A 22,047-nucleotide genomic window follows, 5' to 3' on the forward strand; every position below is an offset into this window, starting at 1 on the left:
ACATCTGTTTAAGCGTACTTGGAAAATAATATATATTATTATTGTTAAAAATACTTTGAATGGCATTTTCTCGTTGAGTGTCGTAGGTACTGTTTTTACTTGTTTGTTTTTTTGACGTTTGTCGTGAAACATCTAAAGTTAGAACACCTTTACCCCAGCGTTTGTCCAGCGGTAGGTGTATTTAGAACCAGATTTCCACGAACGCGTTGCGTCGTCATGGCGGCGTTCCACATAAAATACTTTATTTACCTTATAGAGCTGCCATACTTTAACTAAAAAGAAGATTCTACATTGAAACGAACAAAATTACACAATATAAGATAAATTTAAAACAAAACAAGACCCATTTGTTTTAATACATCACGTACCAAAAGAAAAAACCGTTCAATAAACACAACTGTTTCATTAAGTAAAACCCGGACGTTGCAATTAATATACCTTGTGCAATTAATTAAACTATTTGCGTATAACACCCGGGACTCTTAATTAAAACAAAGTGGTGTCTGTTCGCCACTGTCTTTATAATACCGCACGGCTATTACGTTACCGGCACTCAGCGTTTGGTAAAATGATGACTAATGTTGCTGGGTACTCTCATTACCTTCAGTTTACTGGTAAAATTATAATTTTCATCCTTTGTTTAGGTAAGTAGTAGTTTGAGTATAGGTTGACTGATTTAGTTTTTAAATAATAATTAATTAAATAAATGTACACTGTAACTGAAATACTCATGCATGCAATCGTTTTATTTGAAATGTTTTAATTAAAACCAATATTCCATCTTTGTTAAAAGTAAAATGTTATATGAATGTTAAAAGCAAAACGATTTGGGGTAATGCGTTATAAGATAGTCCTAATTCTCATTAGATCTAATTTTCTTCAGATCCTTTAAAAAATGTATAAAGACATCGGTTTTCCTTCACAGGGTATTGCGTGACTAAGAAGAATACGGATTCATTGCTATATTCAGAAATATTTTATGCCTAATAAACAAAGCAATTAAATTACAGTAAAGTATCGGAAAAGCTAATTTATTTTATGTTTATTATTCATTGTTGTTCAGCGAGTAATTTAAAAAAATATATCTGTATGCCGCCCTGAAGTCATCAAACATGGGTAACTTTTCTCATTTAGTATAAATGAGGGCACGTCAAGTAATAATGAACCTAGCTCAATTACATTAATGTTTATTTTTGACTGTAGATGTTTTCTTTTCGCGTGGACATTTTTTGCGACAGCTTGATCAACTTCTTCTTAGTTTTGTTTGGGGACATTAACGTTTTTCTTGCATCATTATCGAATGCATTATTATTTATAATGTTCTGTTTTATCCTTGGAGGTAAACTTTGTGTATATTATCGCTGTGGTGTACGATTTTGTACCTTATTCGATGCGTTATAAGTGTTATTTTCGTACGCTTCAGAATTTACTTTCGAGTTCATTATGGTTTACCAGTTAAGGGGGAGACTGACATTGACGGTTGCCACATTGATTTACAGCCTTCGCACGCCCTTTGAATACAAAATCCTCAGGAAAATAGATTAAATTTGCTAAAATACATACGCTATTTTTGCTAATTAATGCACGTATAACCAAGTTCTTAAAACCACCATGCACAAGCAACTGCGTTTGTATGATAGACGAAGGCTTGACCTAAGTCTCGGTGTCGTAGTGCATGTGAATTGAATGTCGGTAAAACCCAAGAAATAAAAAAATATTTATTGCAGAAGTTTTTTTTATTAAATTTATTCAAAATCAATCAACCGACTCTTTACAGTAACATGAGTCAAAAAATACATTCGAATATCCATCACAATCAATCACGCAAAAACAAAACAATACAAGCCCGTCTAAAAGCGTTATGTACGAAGTAATAACTTCGTCACTTTCATCCCCACTAATGGGAATGGAAGTTTACGTCCGAGGCCCATTTTACGCCTATAATCACTCCAAATAAGGTAAAAAGATTTACCGCGAACCGTAAAAGTTGTACTTAATCGCGGATCGATTTCCCGTCCCCATTTCTACGTGACTAGAGTGATGAATGCCTCAGAGTCTTGAAGACAAACGTGCAAGCGTTAAAATTGTACCTGAAGTATTTTGTAAGCTGTTTGAATTGCAAGTTCCAATGTTTCGAACTAATTTAAAAGATAGACTAAAATGGCAAGAATAGCCTACTATTCTATAAACAATAAACTAAATACAGCTTTTTTTAATTTCGAATACCCTTCCTCGAAAACCGATTTCCAAGTTATTTATTTTTATGTTCATAACATCAATTTCTACGTAAACGCAAATAGAAATTATTTATTTCCAGTACAACAGCTTACAGGCTCTCTAAAAACAGAACAATAAACTTTAAAAAAATAAAAAGGGATGCACGTATATTTGAATTCAGTTTCGATCTCTTTGTGCTGTCTCGAACATTATAAATCCTGGTGTATGACATCCGTCGATCAAGTTTCAAAGCCGGTTTGAGCCGTGTTCGAGGATCAAGCGGATGACATTTTTGTGCTACAGGTTTAATTTATTCCAGCTGTGTTACAAAGGTTTTCGAAACACAAACGAAAGCTCTGTGCTCAACTGAAAGGAACACGATACTTTTATACATGTTTTTCACTTAATGTTAATTCAGAAAAACGAAAACGAAATAATGTAAATATATAAAAAAAAAACTATCGTTATAAGTATTCCGAAAATTTCAATTCTAGTTTTCGTTGCTAAAAGCTAGGTGAAAAGTAAGCAGAAACTCGCTATCTTTGAATCCCAACTCCAAAATCCCAGTCGCTGTGAACTTAAAACAAAACTACTGAAAATACAGCTCGAACAAAAAAGCAACCACAGCTAAATGAAATAAGTCCAGACAAAAGTTTAACTTAGCATTTATTCAAGCAATTGCACACCGCGATAACGTTGAAAAGTGCAATGCAAAATGAAACCACAAATTGTCTGAATACTCGTAATAAACTGAGCGTGCAAACCTGATTCAAAACTTGGACTCGGTCCCGCGTCCCTAATTTATTCAACGAATCTTTGCGCTCTGTTGCATAAAAACGATGTTACGATTTCCCGCGGCGCGGCAGCGATAGGTTAAACCTGCTACACAGACGCTTCCAATGAAACCCCGTCAACAAATATTTCCCACGCAATGTTTACTGTAGTTTGACGTCGCGTTATTTTTTTGTTTACCATGAATAGGTACAATACATCACGGTTTTTATTCGGTGTCAAAAAAGGGTTGTTTGAGGGAATACTCATTTTATCGAGATTTGCATAACAAACAGTCTAATGTTTACACTGGTTAAAAATACCTGCTAAAAATATGAATTATTTTTGTTAATAATCTGTGATGCCATCTATACATGTATGAGATCTAGTAATCAGTATATGTAAGATAAAAATATATTACTTTGTAGGTACTCGTTCCATGTTGTGCTATTATGAATCCAATCTTTTTAATCCTAAACTGCTTTCCTTTTCCCCTATATCCATTATTTTTATTGTTCCGTATCCAAAGGGCAAATAGCCTTACTACTAAGGATTCGCTGTGTCCGTCTGTCACCAGGCTGAATTGCATGAACCATGATTTTATTATATACTTTGCATAGTTTTTATTTATTTATGTTATTGCATCGAAACACTACATTGAAACCTAAATCTTCTAAAGTTCCACTAATGTACACTCAGCGGCACGGAATCTTGGCCAAGCGCGTATTCTGCGATAACAAGAGCATTAAGTGTTTCTAATGATTAATCTTTATGAAGGTAGGTACAAAAAATGTTTACCCTTAGTTCAAGAGGGTAATTCATTATGTTTGAGTGCATTCTGTGCAATAGTTTAAGTTTTAGTCGAATCGGGTCATTTGAGCGAATAAGTTCAAGTTTTAAAATCGTGTTTTGTGAAGCTTTTCTTTTCAGCTGTGTAAATTTGTGATATTTTGTGTTGAATTCAATAACTAGCCGTGTTTTAAAACCAAAAAAATGCCACTAACACCAGCTCAGGTTGCACAAGCCGTAGAACTAATCGACCAAGGGCTAACACAGCGTGAAGTTGCTTTAGTACTTAACGTACCCCGTTCTTCGATGCAATATGCATTGAAACGATATCAGAAGACAGGTCGCTACTCTCGTAGGCCAGGAAGTGGTGGCGTCAGATGCACATCTGTACGGGACGATCGCTTTATTACGCTAGCAATCTTAAGAAATCGCTACCTTACAGCGGTTGAGATACGCCACAGGCTCCAAATCACGAGGGGTGTCAATGTTAGCGAGCGTACAGTAAGAAGACGAATGGAGGAAGTGAATTTAAAAGCCCGTAGACCAGCACGTGGCCCACTTCTTCTCAAACAGCACCGAGTAGCTCGACTTCAATTTGCTAGAGAACACGTCAACTAGACACACGAGCAATGGGCTAAAGTACTGTTTACTGACGAGTGTAGAATCGCTGTGCGTGCTCCAGACGGTCGAGAACGAGTGTGGAGAAGAAGAGGAGAGCGATTTTTACCAATAACCACCACACAAACTGAGAGCTTTCATGGCGGCTCAATAATGGTTTGGGGAGGAATAAGTTCCGACGCTCGCACAGAGCTGGTCATCGTCGATAACCGCCTGACTGCAGCCCGATACATTGAAGAAATCCTTCAGGAACACGTTTTGCCTTACACAGGCTTCATAGGAGAAAACAATTTTCTCTTAATGCATGATAACGCTCGTCCGCACGTTGCACATTGTGTCGAGGAATACCTTGAGGAGGTCGGTATTAGAAAATTGCAGTGGCCAGCTCGTAGCCCAGACTTAAATCCAATAGAGCATGTCTGGGATATGCTTAAAAGAAAAATTAAGGCAAACTCCAACCGCCCCAATACTCTAAATCAGCTTCGCAATGCAGCACTGGTCGCTTGGGATAGCATACAGCAAGTGGATATCCGGAACATCATCCAAAGCATGCCAGAGCGCATGCAGGCGGTTATTAGAGCTAGAGGAGGGAACACCCGATATTAAAAACACAAAAAACAACAAACATACAGTTGTTTTTCAATCCATAGTGTATTGAAACTGATAGTGTAAAGTTCTTCGTTTTCTGAAAAAATGTGTTTTAAAAAAAAACAGTATTTTGGTTTAGTGTACTTGAGAAAAATAATGTTTAAAATCATGAAAAATAGTCAATAGACTTATCTTATTTTAATTTAGTGTCAATATAAGTTCCAATTTAGAATTATCGTCAAATTTCTACGTGGCCAAGTTTCCGTGCCGGTGAGGTATGTGTATTAATTATTAAGAGTTGTACGCTCTGACAGGTTTAAATTAATATGACTTGTTTCGAGCTCATACGGTAAAACTTTAATTAAACTCCTGACAAATCTTGCTATAAGTTTGACTTAGCTACCAAACTGTTTTAATCGTTATTATTATTTTATTTTATTTGGTATTGATGAATACTTTCCGCAAAATACTGTTCATATAACATTCAAGTTTCATTTTTCTGCGATTAGTCAGACTTAGCAATGAACTGGCTAACGAATAATATTAAATTAAAAAAGCCATAAGACCTGTCATTGTTGTACTCATTTCGGCGATTGTAAGCGAGACAGCGCCCTAAGGGCCCATTTAGACGATGCGAGGAAAACCATGCAAGTTACCATACATTGCGCAACCGCGTAGCTCTGGTAACGTGATATGTGGTCGCCAGCAATGTATTACGACTTGCACGATATGTCTCGCATCGTCTAAATGACACTACGCATAGCAGCGTCACGCTTCCTCGACGCTCCCAAATAATACTGGATGCGCTACAAGTTAATGCAATTTTAGCCCATTTCCATCAAGATAGCGGATGATATTCCATTAACATATACTTAGTCTTGATAATATCCTCTGTGCACTAATATATTTCGCTATCTCCGATCTGTTAGGTACCGGGCACCACATAATTACGGATAGAGGTAGTGGCGCTTAATTTGATTAGTATAACCGCGTTTAGCGAGATCCTTACTAGCTAATTTGATCTTACGGGTACTGTCGTGTAGTATTACAGATAAACAGCAGAATAAAACCGTTTAAGTGCGAATTTGCGACACGCGGATTCCGTACAGATAGGCTACAAAAAACGAATCTCAATCTGATTTATTGTTATAACTGTAATAGAAATACATCATCAGATTCTGTGAAAATTTCAACTGTTCAACAAAACTCAGCTGTTATGGTTTACGAGATACCGCCTGGTGACTGACAGACGGACAGCGGTACCGGGCAACGGTATAAATAGTCTTCACTTATTAGTGCCATTAGATCAGCCATAGCTGCATAGACCAACAGGCAAGGGCTTCAAAGAACCAAATTCTGAGTATTCATCTTAAGGTCAAACATCTTAAAATAAATTAAGCCATGTCACCCCATACCTATACACAAGAGCATGTAATAGTTTCTCGTCGATCCTAACGACCGTACATTTCTTGATATTCACTCACAACACTGAAATTGAATCCCTTCTGGCCTTCTCGTCTCACTGCCTTCGAATGGACTTTACGTAGTTTTCAACTAAGAAGGTTTAAAACTTTCATTTAAAAGTTAAAAGAGATTATTATTGTGATTATGGTCTTATTATAAGAATGTGTTCATGCTAAATTAAATATGATTGCGATAAAGTTGTGTGCGTTTGTCTCTAGTAATTAGTACTTCAAAGAGAGTTAAACAAACTTATCTAAATGCGGCTGGTTTATGCATAAATGCAAAGAGACTAATTAGAGATTTTAATGCTGTTATGAATTTAAAACAGATTTAATTTTTTAAAGAATTTCTTTCACTTTTTTTGTATTTTTTGGTTGATGGTAAGATCTGGTGCCATACTTGAAAACTGGAAGATCTCTGACGTTTCATTTGAGTTATTTCCACTATAGTTCAAAGTAGAGTTTATGTGAGTATGTACCAACCGTCTGAAAAAAAAAAACAGACTGACTGATTTATTTCTTTACCGTATTTTAATAAATATAAATAATACAGTGCGTATATTGCTAAATTGTTTTCCGATGTTTTTTTTTCAGATTACAGACAGATAACAAAAAAAGATATTTTGTTTGATAAAAATATATGAAATACATAGTCGAATGTCTTCGCCCTCCAGCCTACACAAAAGCCTTGGCTCCTTAGGGGAATACCAAGGCGTGACGTTGTTTAGACTCGAAATATAAACATTCAGCTCACGAATAACCGTTACCAAAAATAAAATATATATTTGTATGTTTCCTGAAAGTACATCATCTTATAAATAAGGATAGCTTTTGCTTAGTTTGCCAAATTTCATTGTTCAATAGGGATCATGACTAGGTATAAATCCATTAAGTGTCTCATGTAATAAATGAAAAATATTAGACTCGTATTTTTGCCTTATTTTGAACTATAAAGATTCAGCAAGAAAATCTAGTTTAAAGTTAAGGAGTGTAGTTTAAAGCTTGTGACGACACGATTTAATTTGATCGATTCTATAGAAAATAAAAATGATAATTAATTATTATACGTTAAACTACAAGACGGATACTAAAATTGTCATCTTCTTTATTCTAATTTATACACAAACACAGTAGTGTCACAACATGAACGTAAAAACACTCATTAAGTTGCACAACACTCATGCAACTATTGTGCATTATTTTTGTCTTCAATGTATTAGTAAATCAATTAATATATCCCTACATAATAAGACCGTGTAGTATGATCACTACCTATGTTCCTAGATCAAAGCACACAATTTCTGCGGTGAACATCTCAACTATACACGTACGAGCTCCAGTGTGTCCGGAACAGACATTAATAGATAGTTTAATAGAACGCTTTGTAAGCGCACAGCAACACAACACAGTCTACACACCAGTAGTGATCAATTAATAATATCTTGTCCATTCTATATATATTCAACTGAAGCCTCTGCCCACGGGAAGATCTCGGGATAAAATGGGAATTTGAAGTGCAACGTAGGCGTAGAAATAAAGGTCGAACAAGGATATAGAATATTCGTTCAACCGTAAGAAATTGCTTTTTAGTATATTGAATATTTATAGAGTGCAATACAATAACTTAAACATATAAAAAGTAAAAGTTAATGTTTGTTAAATGAAAACGCGCTTACCATTTTAATAGAATAAAAAAAATGGTGGGAAAAAGTATTTCCTTTTTTCAGAAAAAAAAGAATAATTTTATTTTTATCTTTTGAATTAGAAGTATCTGAACCATTTTGAGATTTTAAATCTCAGAGTAAATTGATGCACGCTGATTTTTTGCTGCTTGAAAAACAACTGATTTTATTGATCGTCCTTAAAATTCCAATTTGTTTCTATTTAATTTACAGTATTGTCAATGAGAAATAGGTAATAAACAGCCCGTATATCTGCAACCAAGTCTGACATTAAACCTATATGAACGGAAACTTTATGGTATAAACTGACATGCATGCAAACTCCGGCTGCATAAAGTGAGAGGTCACTTGACGTGCGTTTGTTTTAGTTTTATAGTGTTTGCAGCTTTGAAATCCACGTGCAACAGAATTGTTAGCATTTCTCATTCAAAAGAGCTTTCACGATTTTCACTTGTAATTGTTTTTAGTGTTTGTGGATGTTTTTAAACTCGACATTTTATTCTTTACAAAGTAATAATGTTTAATCTTTAACTAACAGTTTTAATAGTGATGAGTTATTCAAGTATGATCTCGAAACTGTATTTTATGTTATGTGTTTTTTTTAAATCTCCTTAGTATTTTATGCAACTAATAATATATCAAATACATACGTATTAAGAAAACGTAGTAACTTAGAAACCCCAACATATATAATACGAAAGACATTCTTGTAACGTAAGATATAAAAACTCCGCAACGTTTCAATAACCGTTCCAAGAAAACAAATAAAAATGGAACATCTCAAATCCGTGGCGGTTCGAGCGCTCGACGCTCGGCGCTCAAGAGAAATACAACACTAAATAACTGTCTCAATAACCGAGACGAAGAAGCAACAGATTGCGACGCCCAAAGACTGTATTAAATCGATATAACTGGGCGATAATCGAGCCATGAAACCGAGAACGGTATTACAGAAGTCACAAAAGAAAATCAATTCAATGATCAACAAAAAATATTCGAAATCTCTGTCAAAATTACATTCACACAAAGATAAATATTATTAACATATTGATAGTGATATTTCAAATTTTTTGCTGGTTTCTCGCTTCTGCAAGTTATTATATACCCGGTACGGTAGGTGCGATCGGCCCACCCATCTTTCTTACCCCAGTTTTATAAGTCATCGTTTATCTTTATACAAGGACAATCATGCGAGCCCGTGAGAAGTTTTCTCATATTTTCTCAAGTAGTTTCAGCAAGTCGTTTTGAATATCGAAGTTTCTGTTGGAATATTTATGGTTTCGCAATGAATGCTTATAGCTCTAGAGGGTATTATAAATTGTCATTGATGTGACTTGATAAGTATCTACTATTATTTCAATAAACAAACACCCATATAATAATATTATCGTACTGTAGCCTGCCTACGTACTTTTTGTATTTAGCAAGACTTTTTAAGCTCTAGTAATAAAAATGTTGTTTGGAGAATAAGCCCCGAAAGACAGCGACATTTTTATGGAATCGGTATAAAACAGTCAGGTTTTTAGCTGTTGTAAGCACAATATATGCTGTCTGCATTTATTTGATAATACTTTAAACTTTTTTTTTAAGAATCATTCGAATTAAAAAGGTTGGTATCCGAAATTGTCTCCAGAAAATATGAAAGACCGCTTTCCGTTACAAAACGATTTAGTTAAAACACATGTTACACGATAAATGTTCTGAAAGTACTGCAGCTGTAGGAAATACTCCTTGCGTGATGGTTATGACTAACAGTTACTAAATGACACTTTAATTTCGTCCTAGCTTTTTGGAATGCGGTTTTCACCGAGACTTTAACGCACAGAAGCAGAAAGACTGCTTACTAGTAGTTAGTAGGTTGACAAGAATTAATGTTAAATTAATCTGTGTTTTTATGTTAAAACCGTAAAAAAGTAAGAAGCTAATTGATTATCTTTCATGGAAGTCAAATGTACGGAAAATAAAACACATACTCGTACTACTAATGTTTGGGACGTCAGAACATGAACTCGTTTAATAATTTGAATGAACGTTCATTGTCTCACCTAACAATGCTTGTAGATTCACGGCTTACTTATTTAGCAGAATTCAATGGAAATGGATTTATATTTAATCAAACCGACATGTCAAAACAAACAAGCATTTATATGAGAGCAACAGAAAATATTTAAATTTAAATCCCACAAGCAAAGCCGCGAGCACAAATAGCTTTCCAAATAATGCAAAACATTGTTCGGATATTTAACAAGAATTTCTGTGAAATGTACGGTACTGAGAGTTTGCGCAGTGCATTTCATTAATTAATACTTTGTGGAAATACTTGTTCATTGTAAATGAGTATGACGGGCATATTGTTACCCGAAATAATGATGCAATGCAGGTATTGACTGTTACGATTTTAGCTTAACAGAATTAATTTCGAAGTTTTCGTATAGCTGGCATACCTGAACGAAATTTGTGGAAATGTTCGTGTTCGACGTATCGAACAGTGTTTTGTTTTCAACGTGAGTAACGACCTTGTATTCCCTGAAATTGTTGAAGAATTATCTCACAGTATACACATGTGTGTTTATTTATTTGTACTTTATTTTTAATACGCTATAGAAGGCATTTCGTCATGTTAATCTTATATCACAAAAAATTTCCGACAGGAAGACACCTTAAAAGAAGTTTGTCTTGAGCTCTAAGCTGGGTTCGTGTGTCTTCTTATTCCTATCATCCTTTATTGGTTTATATACAGGAGCAAACAACTTTCAACTGAATTCGACAACAAAGTACTGATAAAACTGGACCAGCAAACCGTTTTTAATATCACTTGAGATTTGTTCTGATATTAAATATTTGTATACCGGACAGCTACGTATCACTACATAGTATAAAACAAAGTCGCTTTTTCTGTCATCATGTTGTATGTCCCTATGAACGCTTAAATCTTTGTTGATCTTTGTTTGATGCGGTTTTCAATAGATAGAGCAATTTTTGAGGAAGGTTTTAGTGTATAATAAGTTTAGGTTTTGTGTAAACTGACAATATTACAACGATATTAGTTAAACATGTCGGAAAAAATTAAGCCATTCGAGAGCTTTCCTCGAGAACGCTGCCAAAACCTTTTGAGTTACAACAAAACTATGTATGGCGGGTTTGTACCTCTTTAATAAATCTACAAAAAAGTCCGCGGTGGTATATGTCTATCTTCCAAGGATAACCCACAATATCCATTTTTATGTGTTTTCTTAATACAGTAAAATTATGGGTTATTTACGAACCTATTTTTAACAATACAGTATTAATCCTTATCCAAATAAATAAGTTAGATATATTATACATGTAATATAGAACAAAATTGCCTTTTACACTACACCAAAAAAGTGAATAGGTAATGAGTTATCGTAATATTAAAATCTCCGCGCGAGAAATTAAAAATCGATGAAACGTAGCGAAGATATCGTTGGCATCTATATACTAATATACTTATACTAATATATAAAGCTGAAGAGTTTGTTTGTTTGTTTGTTTGAACGCGCTAATCTCAGGAACTACTGGTTCAAATTGAAAAAATATTTTTGTGTTGAATAGACCATTCATCGAGAGAGGTTTTAGGCTATATATCATCACGCTGCGACCAATAGGAGCGAAGAAAAAGTCATAACTTATATCTTCTAACCACGCAGACGAAGTCGCGGGCAACAGCTAGTATTCATATAAATGTTCAGGATTATTCTATTCAGAATATAAATACAGAACTCGATTACGTTGGAGCGCTAAATTGATTGTCTGAAATTAAATTCAAATGTAAATTGTTCAATGTTCGCCATTGCTACTCCGATCCAAATCATATAGGAAACAAATAAATATCGCACGTGACGACGGCGTGTAAGCGCTTTCCTAACTTAATAATAAATAGCCAAAATTGAACTTACTGTCAATGGAATAAGGGTTATTTTTAATTGTAGGAATTATTTATTTAGGTATCTATTTTTAAGTAGGATGGAAATATTTAAACAATATATTGTAATTTATTAAAAACTGTATAAAATATGAGGCCGCATAAATTAATACAGTCATGTTATTACTTATTTTGATTTTAAATATAAACATGGAAGTTTTTGATTGACATATTTCTCGACAAAAATACTCTCTGTAATAAATAATTTTGACAGAAGCCGTCGGAAATCCTAGTTAATCATAATGATTCCTGTTATTCGAGAATATCACGAGTATTCATTGAAATGAAACCAATTATGTTCACCATATTCCGATAAAATATGTCAATTTCAGTGTTCGTTAAAACGCTCCAATACTTATCGCGAACAAAATGAAAAATAACGTTCTACTGTAATACGTTGATATATTTTTATACTGATATTAATGACGAAGGTATTGATTCTGTGGGAGAGATACCTTTGAATATAAAGAATCGAAGTTATGGAGCATCTGATAAACGTTAAATTCACCGTTGAGTCACATTTTGTGTTTAAGAAAATATGTTTTGGTATGTATAGTAGGGCTGTTGCATTTTTGGAAATTGTTGCAATATTGCAGAACTTCTAAAAAAGACTAGTTGGAATCAACGGTTGGAAAAACTTGTACGGATGGATAAGTAAGATGGTGCACTACACTGCTCGTAGGTAAATAGCGTCTTGCTTACTAAGTTGTTCAGTAAAAGCGACTTCAAATTTTGTTAAAATACTATGAGAAGTCAATTTTAAGTATTACGCATCGAATGTTTAATAAAGTTTTAAATTTTCATAAGACGATATTAAAGCCACGATATAGTTTCACTGCATCTAATATTTAAATACCAGTCTCCAAAGTTTTTATGTTCAATAACTCCAAATGACTAAAGTCATGAAAAACAAATGACGCACCCTTCACAAGACCATAACATGTGGCCGAAGTTCAAAGGTTACTAAAATTCTAATGAATTTCTAATGTTACCAGTTTGTAACAACGTAATGCGATTTGGAAGACCAAGCAATCGGCATAACAGCTTCGGAATGCCACGCAATACTTTACCGTAAATGGGAAAAGTTTTGATGATGAACAGAATAACAAAATGTACGGGTGATTAATTTCCGTAATTATTTTTGTAGTACTTTCAAAGTGACGTTTCGCTATACAAAAAAGTCATCTACATAATTATCGTCGCTTTGTGTTTTTTTTTTGTATTTTTTTTTCATGCTTTCTATTTTGCGTCTTACAATTGTTAATGGTAACCAAAACGCGCTGTTTCTGAACACAATCTGTTTTTGGTACGGTTTGTTTTCCAATTTAAACTTTATATAGAGTGGAAATATATCCGATAGCATCCGCTGGCTAATAAATAAAATATGCTAAAAGCTTTGTATTACGTAAACAATGAAAATATCAAATTTGATCCGGTATCGAAATTGTACGCGAAAATAATAATATGCAATAATACAAACTGGAATTTGTATATTTCCAGTGAAGTTCTTGTTTTTATCGATATAATTTATTTGTAGCGAAAATTTTATTTTATATTTTTGGACTGTTGAAATACTAGATATGAAATAAATAATGACTAACAGTCAATATCGCTCTCCGTGATACAATTCTTCATATACAAATTTTTGAATATTTTTGCGAAAAAAACATTAAACGAAAGTAAAAGTAGGTCATTGTAAATTAAAGTTCCATTCTGACCTGGTTCCTTAACAAAAATTCCAAATGCAAACTCGAAGAAGTAACAAACATCGTTTTCTATTACATTAGCAAAGTCTGTTGAAGTGTGCATTAGTGTCAAGTAACCCAAGTATCTAATGAAGTTGAAAAGGGTTGAGATCAAAGGAAGACGAAATTGAAGTTGTGCTTCTTAAATTAAAAAAGAAAACTCGTCCGAATGTAGGACACGGTATTATGAAATACATCGAGACCTAGTTTTTGTATTCGCTAACTCTTTTGCCGCTTCCTATAACTGTATGAAGCCGGCGGGGGATAAAACGACCAATACACTACCGAGTTCCATCAAATCAATTTGCGTAATGGAGTATTCGTTTGGATGTTCTCTGTTTTACATCACAAAAAAGGTTTAACGTTAAAACTAGTGTGCGCGAAATGTCACATAAAAATATACCTTTTGACCTCCGATACACTTCGGGGTACCCTTTTAGGGTTTTCCTTCGCAAGGTTAGCATTTTTGCCGCGGGCGCTTGTTCGTCATGATATATTTTGAGGAAGAATTCAAATAATGCGTAGCAAACAAATTAGAAGGTCTTTTTGTAGTATGCGTGATTTTTTCTTGGACCTTTAGCCTTCGATCACTTTTATGTTTCTTATAAAAATATTGAACCGGAAAACTGGTACCCTAACTTTAGAAGGATTTTCACGTTTTTATGCAAATAAACGATCACTAAGGTTTTTTCATAATTAAGTATATTAAGAAATGAAAACGCCAAATGGTAATAAACTTTAAATACTCATATAATTAAATATCGGGGCTTCAAGTTTATCAAGACTGGCGAAAATCAAATATTTAAGCTGCGACTACCAACGGTACCTCATAAACCAATTACTTAATAGGAGAGTGAAATATTCCTAGCGAATGTAACTGGTTTTGGTTTGACCGAGTCAACGACGGTAAAATATTCTTGTTATGACGTAAAGGCAAATTTACAAGCGAAGGTTTTTGAAAAACACTCAGTTAATTTTCGAAACATTTTTTACTAGCAACGTACAAAATACTGCATTCTGTTTATCGATGATACCTTATTACAGCCTTGTGCTAATTACGGAGAAACGAGAGGTGTTCAATCCGTCGCTTTGGTTTTGAATTTGCATCGAAACGAGCGCCGGTGATTGGGTTACCGCGGCCACGGGCATACTCGATCACGAATGCTTATTGAATTAAAACCCAAGTCGATGTAGTCAACTTTACAAACGCTCCATCGATTTCTGTCCTCTGAAAATTTAATGAACATTTTTGTGGTTTGTGTAAGTTAAATAAAATAGACGTTATGTAAAGCGTAAAATACGCCTCTCATTTAACACAAGGACATAATCTGTTGACCCACGCTTTAGCCTAAGTACACAATGAAATACAAAAACATTTACTCGGAATGAATTGCGGAGCACCTTAAAAACCTTGTTTTAATTACTGAGCGAGAGAGGTGTTCAATCTGTCGCTTCAGTTTTGAATTTGCATCGGAACGAGAGCCGGTGATTGGGTTACCGCGGCCGCGAGCATGCCCGATCACTAATGCTTATTGAATTAAAACCTAAGTCAATATAGACAGCGAGCTCGCTAAACATCGCGTCTATTGATTTTAGGTACTTCGGCAAATTTTGTTGTTTCTCCTTCACCGCTTTTGCTTGTTGATTTTAAGTTGATGTTAATGTTTCAATCGAGTTAACTTTGGAATTGAAAATATTCACGATTGCGTAAGAAAATTCCTAAGATTGCTGTTACAGATTTTAGTATTGACTGTATTAAAGTCATAATATCAGCGGGATCGTAGGATCATAAAATCTTCATCAGAAATATCTGTGCTCAGCATTTCGCCAGCTCTTCATTTGCTGAGAACAATGAAAGGCGTGTTTTGATTAACAGTAACGTTTTCTCTGGTGTAATTCTATACAATAGGGTTCGGAATAAACTTGGAGCGATATCCTTCGGAACCCCGGGGGGCGACTCAATACTTGTGCAAATTAATTCACATTAATTTCTTAGGAGCTTATACTCTGGGGCCTACTTAATGCCCACCACCTGAGATGGATATTAACTTAAATGATTGCACGAATTAAGAAATTGAATATTGCTATCGGTTTTTCTGTTTATCTTCTAAAACAATATCACTTGTTCTATTTTTATTTTGAAACACTTTGGTAGTTATTGTTGCTTGGTATTGTCAGGGTTTTCTGAAAAGACAAAAAACTAAACTGGAGGAGTAACAATAAAATGTTTTAATAATTTTTTACCTTTTTCAAGATTCCTTCCATAGTAAGTTCGTTAAAAAAAGATTTTATGAAACAGTGACCCATAAAACATGAGTAATGGTAGACTAGCTGTCACCGCGAAGGTCGCTCGTGAAAGTGATTTATTTGACGAAGGGAATTAGAACTTTGACCGGACATGCGTATATTAATTAATGATACCCCGACTTATAGAGCTACACAAGTCGTTGATTTATCGTTCACTGTATCTTGTAGTGGATAAAACAGCTCGGGTATTTGTTTAGCTTAAATAGTAAAGAAAGGGTGTTTCGTAAATATTGTCTTACAAAATATTACAAAAGTATGCCTATCTGAAAGTATATTATTTGCTGGCTTTGGATAATATTTTTTAAACGTAACATGTACAAACTCACGGACCTATGTAGTTTGAAAAAGATTTTACATTCGACTTAAACTTAAACCCATTTTACTAAAATCAGTACGTGAAAATAGTATTTTTACTTGTTTTAATTGACCACCTGATAAGATCAAATACAAGAATCAAAAATAATACCTAAAATCGAATGACGGAGAAAAATTGAGTTCATCAAAATTAATTGAGGTATCAGCTGACGTTGCTTCGTAAATATGATTTATAAAAACCTTTAGCGCTACCCAATACCCAGGTATGTAGGTAAATAGAATGAAGAATTATTGGCTTTGCGTCGGCAACGGAGATATGGTAAGGTTAACGCAGAAAAGGTTACGATGGTCTGAGATCGGCCTGTTAGCTCAGTCAGACATGGAATACTTAAAGTAGTCAGTACTGGTTGCATCAATCTGTAACTGCTTAAAACCTTTTTGTTGCTTCTCTACATTCCACTTAATAATGATAAAGACAACATCATAGTTAACAGCGACTTCTTGATGTGCGTTGTTCACCCATACTCATTTACTCATGTTAGTCATTTCTTTGTGTATATGTTCGCTTCGATGCATGAAAGTAACGAACGTGACAAGGATTTTACATCATTAGTAATTTAATATTGTTCCTTACGATGTTCGATACGATAATGAGGATGCATTACATACAAGCACGTACTTTACTTTATATTTATTATTATTTTGTAATTTTAATGTCATTTCATTGTAAAATATTTATCACTGAACAATGGTACCATCAATTATTATCATCTTTATCTCAGGATAAAGGTTTTTGACATTCAGTTTATTGAATTTCAATCACGAACTCTACATTTCATATACCATTTGTAGCCAACACTTGGAATGACGCGGATTAATAGCAATACTTAATGAGCAACGAATTTTCAAAGGCAAACATTCATTCGCTTCGTTTTAAAAGCTATGAATAAAGCAAACGGTTAACGATACAAAAAGTTTCATCTCACACCCATTTCATTCAACCTTCTGAACTCTGTTATACGTTGACAGGGAAATGATGTGTGAAAACATTGCGTGGTCCTAATGGTTCAAAAACATTTACTTTTGCACGAATACCCAATCATTGCGGTAGGAACGTGCCTGCGGATGTTCTCGTCAAAATCACTGAGACAAAAAATTCGTTTGGATTCTAGCATAGCTCGTGTTTGGTTGAAATTTTATGTAACGTGCCTGGTTTTTATGTGCCTGGAATTGCGTATTAACTAGTTCAAAAATTGATAGATTTTTATAACTATGATTTTTATAATTGATATTGTCTATGAACTATTAAAAATGTGACGAATCTATGAATTAACAACGATCTTTCTAACTTTTTTTAATAAGCCTGTTCATACAACTAAATTGCGTAGTTGAATAGTTCAATAAATACTGAATATACAGCGAAGACAATGACGTGCGTGTACCAGTATGGTAACAATCTTTAACTCCAACATATTTCTGTTCCCGTTGTATCCATAACTTTGGCGAGCTTTACGTAGAAGCATTGTTTATTATATTTTAAACAATACCTTAAGCATTGTTTTGAACTGTGAACAAACTTTTTGCAATACCGTCTGGCTTAAGCAAAGGCTTCTTTAATGCAAAAACTTCCAAAAATGTCAGAAGTTATATCGAAGGTTCTCGACAAGTCCATGTTCTCGTTTGAGGTGCTTACTCAAGATTCAATGTCGTTTATACGATGCTATTGCATACTTAAGAAGTTGCTAACATTGTTTTGAGGTGATCACAGGAGAAAAGACACATAACACAGCACGATGATAAGTAAACTCAATGATATTGGCTGTTCTTTATAGAATTGTTTTCGTTCCGTTAATTTACCTTTTAAATTGTTGAAATACGATTTACTCAATCAAGTTTTGAACTCAATCGGGTTCGATAATCGTGAGATGACGTAGCGGTGGTGTTTGTAAAGCTAAAATGCATTTGATTTCAAAGGTAACCGACAAAGCTGTTTTGTCATACTCTGTATAAATGATCGCTCAATTTTGAAAGATTTTACATAAAATTGCTTCACAGAAATTGTGAAGCAATTTTTACTAACGTAACTTAAGTACTTTAGATCCTTAGGATAACTTAATTTCTTATTCTTTGGGCATTATGTTCTTAGAGAGGCCATGGTAGTTACTTACTTAAAAACTTAGTGAATGTTATTTTTAATTTAAACTAGATTAATTAAGATCACGACTTTTGTGCGTTTTCAAATAATTAAGAGTATTACGTTTTATTAACATTTGTTTAATCATAAAATGTTACTTTACATATCCAATCATCAGTACCTTTTTTCTTTACTTTAAATTGACTTATTAAAATTTTAACCTTTGCCTTATTTCTGAAAGGCTGTCGAATTTAACCCAATATCAAAACTATTAATGAAGATTATGGTTGTAAATTTAAAACAACAATTCTCACAATTTATAAAAGATTTTACTAGCAATCAATTAACTTTATGGCCATCCTTTAAAATACACGGATTAACTTAACATCCCTAAAACAAACGCAAATTCACGTTGCACAATAAACAACGCAATTTATATACTACTAAAATTTTGTACTACTATAAAGGTGTATCTTGATCATAACACTTTACCTTTTAACGGTAATAAAGTTAAATCTTTTCACATTCAAATAAATCGCTCACTAAAACCTAAATCCGTAAAACGTAACAAGTCTTTATTAGTTTTTGCACTTCAATTACGAAAAAGTCGACGAAAACGTTTCCATTTATGTAAGACTGTAAGTAGGTAGGTATACACGATATAGACTAATGACCCAAGAGGCTAGTTTTTTTGTTAACGGGAGAGCAGATAATCTTGCTATAGAGCCTCGATAAAATGAAGGTTTAGTCTGTCAGTAAATCCTGGCTTAATGTGCAGACGTTACATCGCTAAATTGGGATGCTATCAATACTATGTATTTCGTTTAAAAGGTATAAGCATTAAGGGATTTGTATCGTGGGAACTTTTAGAGGCGATATAAAAATCTACGATGGCTAACAGTCACGTAGGTATGCATCAGGTTTACCCGAAGCATTCATACAAAGAGAGATGATATTCAAGTCTCATATATTTTTTTCGTTTTAAACACCAATGCATAAACGAATATTTATTATATGTGACAGTAGGTAAAGCAATTACTTTTAAACGTCTCAACGACTACGGCGTAGTATAGGCGTAGCAGAGTCGTAACCCGTAGCACTTAAGGATCTACGGCGGTAAGAAATATTTCAAATTAATTAATTTAAAAAATGTAAAGTTACAAATAAAACATGAGATTTAAATTAATTTGTTTTCATAAAATTTATTTTCTAAAGACGACGAGAACTTTGTTAAAACAACACTACAGCATAATTGCTTTCATGAACAAGAAATTAATAACACATTAAAACCAGTATGCTGAAAACAATTATAAAGCCAAATATGTCACACGAAACATGAGTGAGCCAATTAAGTACATTCATGCAAATGAATTTAATTAAATAGTTGACATATTGTAACACCCACTACCTTGTTTTCGTGTTATGTTATGTAGACTCGTTAATAGCTTATATATATGCTGAATATTGTGACTTTATAAAAAGATTAAATATTTTCTAAATATTATAAATTTATTTGCATGAATTAAGAAAATTGGAAAATACATTTTCAATTAGTTTCACACGGATAGCCAAATGGTTGGGGTCACCATGCCGCAAAGGACAAGCGTTCGTGTGGTCCACGAATGCTTTTCCAGGCTTTGTGTGACTGTGTGCATGAGACTGGAATTTTTTCGAAATCAGAAAGAAGAAGGATTAAATTCTTAGGTGCTTGAGTCGTATTTTTCAAGTATTAAATTGGGCTATGTCCACTCCCACAAACCCGCCAGTAAATAAGCATAGAGGTATTGCATCCCCAATACACACAAAAGTAAAATAAGTTGAAACACATCGGAATACAACCCATATCACACATATTTTATTATACATCAATAATACCATTTAAAATGTAAAAAAAAACAGTTGGAATATAAAGCCTCTTATGACATGAAAGTTTTGTAATATTATATGTATCCTAATTAACAAAATTCAAAGTAAATTAACCAAGATCCGTACATCATGGAGTCCACTCGACATCTGTTCATACGCGTGTTCAACCAACAATTTAATTTTCTTAAGTAATCCTCTTATGAAGCAGTTGCTAAGAGATAATCAGTATTTAGAGCATTTCAATTATAATTTTCGATATAATTTAATCTTTTGAGAGCGCTGTCTTGGTAAAAATAGATCACATTTAATTATCTTATAAGTTTTCGATCGCAATACCTGCTACACCTATTCTATACTAATATATAAAGCTGAAGAGTTTGTTTGTTTGTTTGAACGCGCTAATCTCAGGAACTACTTGTTCAAATTGATTTTTGTATTGGATAGACCATTCATTGAGGCAGGTTTTAGGCTATATACCACCACGCTGCGACTAATAGGAGCGAAGATACAATGGAAAATTTGGAAAAAACAGGGCAGGTATAAATCATAACTTATATCTTCTAACCACGCGGACGAAGTCGCGGGCAACAGCTAGTAATTTTATAAATATGCTTTAAATATCCCTTGAGGTCACAAAAAACTAGCCTTCTGTCAAAAAGCATTCGTTTTTTTAAAATACGTTTCAGAAACCTTCATAAAGTTAGTGGCATAAAGAGAAATAAAAAGTATAAAAACGGTTCTAGTACTATTCAAAAACAGAATAAAACCTCCATGGATGTGTTCAAAGGTTTCGTGTGGAACTTGTCTTATTGTTACGTTCTGGGCTCGGGAACAAAGGATCTCTGTTTAAAGAGCAACTGTAATTAATATTAAGTTTCATCTCTTTGTTCAAACAAATTTACGGCGAATGAATTAACGTATGTTATAAAAGTTATAAAAAATCTTTTGATACAGAAAACCTCCTTACCTGCATATACCACGCAGGTAAGGAGGTTTTCTGTTATTAAAAATTGATTTTTAATTGAATGCTGTGCAGTTTTTATTTTTTACAAAGTAACAATTAATAAGATGCATTGTAGAAAAAGTTCGCTTGCTTAAAATCACATTTTACTCTATGATCAAAATATTCAAACTACGTTACCTAGTAAAGTAATTTACTAATATATTAACATGAAATAAAGGCGATACACTTGGTATTTCCTGGCATTATTAAAATTGACACTTTACAACTGTACTTAAAAGAACTTTAAAAATGACTCCAAAACTGAACTTAAAGGAATTAATTAAATTGTAGTGTTCTAAAAAACACTTCAAAATTAGAATACGTATGTAAATGTAAACAAAATATTTGACAATTCAGTACTCCCCACAATCATTCAATGTAGACTGGAAACCTTGCGGTCGTACTTACCTTAAATGAATTGCGGGGTTCAATATTTTTTTATTTTCGTTCCCAAAAGAAATGGGCAGAGGCTCTTTGAATACAAAAGGCTATGGGTTCGATATACATCAAGTAAATGAGAGGCTCAATTGTGACGTGGCTCGTTTTTTCGAGTGCATGAAACATACTTTGGTCTATACATTACTATCTCTATTCTCTATACTG

This window comes from Trichoplusia ni, chromosome 7 (genome assembly GCF_003590095.1).
Source record: "Trichoplusia ni isolate ovarian cell line Hi5 chromosome 7, tn1, whole genome shotgun sequence".
Classification (NCBI taxonomy): Eukaryota; Metazoa; Arthropoda; class Insecta; order Lepidoptera; family Noctuidae; genus Trichoplusia; species Trichoplusia ni.